A 3,318-nucleotide genomic window follows, 5' to 3' on the forward strand; every position below is an offset into this window, starting at 1 on the left:
ATTTCTTGTACTTGTAGGATTTTATAATTCGTTTTTTATTTAAACTTTTTTTTAAAAAAATAATATTTTCTCTTATAATATCTTTCTTTAGTATCTTTAAAGATGAAAAATATACAAAATATTTTAAAAAGAAAAAAATACTTTCAAATAGCTTTTTACAATTATTCTTTGTTTATAGAATTTTCAAAAATTAAATTTACTATAAAATATTTTTAAAATATTATAAAAAGAGCCATACAAATATAATTGTAAAAGGCTATGTAATAGTAATTTTTCTTTTCTTAACTCCTAAAAAGAATAATAAACTATATTTTTTGTAATAATTTTCCTTTTATAGTGTCCAAAATAATGTAATAATAATTTTTTTCCTAAATCTTTTTAAATCCTAATAAAATAGAATTGTAACATATTTTTGACACGTCACAATCTTAATAAATTAACTGACACATGTCGCGATCATGTTATTTAGAAACTTTGAAGAACCAAACTTTATATAATAAGAATATAAATTATGAAAGCACTATATCATCGATTTTATAAATGAAAATTTTACATATTTTGTGAAAGTTGAAGTCTAATAATTTTACTTATATTACGATAACAGTTTTATAAAAGTGCATGTTTAACCGACTTTTTTACATTAGATATATATTTATATTTTTAACATATTTAACATTATTTTAGCTAACATTTTACTTTTAAATATTATATTATATTTGGTTTTGTTGATTGGTCTTTTTTATTGACGCATGTTTAACAATTTTATTTACACTATACTGTAAAATTATAAAACTTTCTTCCATTAATTTCGTAGTTAATTACATTCAAAACCTAACTCCCAAATATATAAAGAGCTTTTAATTAAACAATTGATTAAAGAATTTTCACAAGCTGGTTTGATTCGCTTTTAGTTGAGTTGATTTTTTCGTTTGTTTCATCTTTTAGCTCTGTTGATCATCCGCTTAGAATCATGGCTGCCATGAACGTTGTTAGTCTCTTATAACAGCTTATCCTTTCTTTATTTTCCGACGTCATCTTTTGTGACAGATTTATACATCAACAAAGTAAATATATAGTATATATAATGGTTTCCGAAACTATATGTAAATTTCTCCAACTTCTTGATGGTTCATTGAAATTAATGAAAACAAATTATGTTGTACACTATAACACTGTATTCTCATTTTAATCAATGAATTAAGTTTGGCATAAAATATTTCTATTTATATGACAAACAAAATTATTCTTAATATTACAAATTTTACTAATTGCAAATTGTATTTGGTATTTATTTATTTTTTGAACAAATTGGTATTTTAACTAAAAGCATGGAGCAAATCCTTTCCAGAAGGGTCTAATGCCTGTCTGAACAATTTTCTCCACAATATTTAAATGCAAATTATTGAAAATGCTATCATATGGAACGTGTTACGTAGTCTCTGGCAGTTAATGTCATTGTGAAAGTTGACAAAATACGTTTTATTCAAAAACAAATGTCATTATTGGCATATGTGCAAGTTTCTTCTTATAGATACTGACATATTGTTGTTGACTGCAAAAATTGAAAACAATTTATCCACAAGTTGGTCTTAATTAGGGATGAGAAAATTTGTTGGGATTCCTAATTTATTAATTTGATTTGGGCTTTGATTTGTGTATTATATTTTAAAATCTAGATCTAGATCTAGATCTGTGTATTATATTTTAACAGTTAAAATATATGAAATCTAACTTTTCATATAAAAATATTAATAAAATACTAGATAAATACATTAGATTATCATAAACTTATTTATTAAAAACTAGGTATTCCTTTGAATATTCTTTGTATATTAATGTGAAAATGTATAAAAAATCAATTAAAATCATATATTTAATATTTTAAATTTAGTTTTATTTAATCTAATATTTTAATTTATTTCTTATTTTCATTAATTAATAATATTAATTTGGTTATTACTAAACATATTCAATTAGCATACAGATATTCGCAAAGATTGACATATTCAAATAATTATTTTTGGCTCTAAAAAATTCATATCCAGATATATGTATCATAAATTAAAACGAATTAAAAAATTTGTAAATATAAATAAATTATAAATAACAATAGCATATTTTATATTATTTGGAAATTAAAAAAAGATTAGTTTAGAAAAAAAAATCAACATAAATTTTAGTAACTGGTATAACAAATTGAAAGATTTTTCAATTTTAAAAATTAAAATTAGTATTGAAATAACTACAATATTAAACATAAACCGACTAAAACTTGTAAAATGAAATCAAAATACTGATATACAAATCTGCCCTATGTTCTTAAAGTGATAAAATTTTATCTTAATTATCTACAATTTTAATGAAATTTTATACATTAAATTTATTTTTTACCCTTTTGAATAACCAATAAGTTTTTATATAAATCATATTCATTTAATTAATCATACATTAAAAAAGACTATATTAGTCTATTACACTATTTTTTTAATCTCTATAAAAAATTGTCAAAATGACACTTAATATGAAATAGATAGAGTATATGGCTAGCGTTGACGTGAGAAACATATTCTAGAGAAGTGGGATTGGAAAAAAAAATTTTATCAACGGAAATCTTCTATAAAATTTTTAAGGGTTTATTGGCGAGATAGCCAGATTTCAAAGACAAATGAAGAAACTAGCAATGATTTTGACGTAATTCATTGTCAAACTTTTTGGCTTGATTCCATCCGGTTATGCCCCTTACCGTAACTGGTTGCCGGTTCGTTGTTATAAAGTGAACGACGTGGAAGGTTTTGGCTGCCACAGTAACAATCGCATATAATAGGGATCGTTGTGCGCAACTGTCTTGAGCACGTATGAGGGAGGATATAAATCAAGAGTAGTGACGAACAAATGTGAGGGAGATAAAAACTCTGTAACATAATGGCGATCTGAAAATGATGACATAAATCCTATTCCGATTGTATTGCTTTCCATACTACGTCACGTATGTGGAATGGTTTATTGTAAGTTCATTTACAATGGAGTGATGGTGTTCTTAATTTTAGAACCGTGACAAGGTGCATGGTGAAAGTAAAATACGAAACGGTTTACATAAAGTCAAGCCGAGTTCAGTAAAACCGTCCAATTTAGACGACCGAAACTTTCCGTTTGACATGAGTCAGATGGAATGTAATATATATTATGAACGTAAATAGATACATGCGAAGAATCTTCTTTCCATTCCACATGAACTACATAAACTAGAATAGGTGTATGCACATGACCCAAAATAACCAGTTACGTAGAAGCTGATGTGTGCGGTTGTGCAGAGATGAT

Source organism: Brassica oleracea, unplaced genomic scaffold (assembly GCF_000695525.1).
Source record: "Brassica oleracea var. oleracea cultivar TO1000 unplaced genomic scaffold, BOL UnpScaffold00795, whole genome shotgun sequence".
Lineage (NCBI taxonomy): Eukaryota > Viridiplantae > Streptophyta > Magnoliopsida > Brassicales > Brassicaceae > Brassica > Brassica oleracea.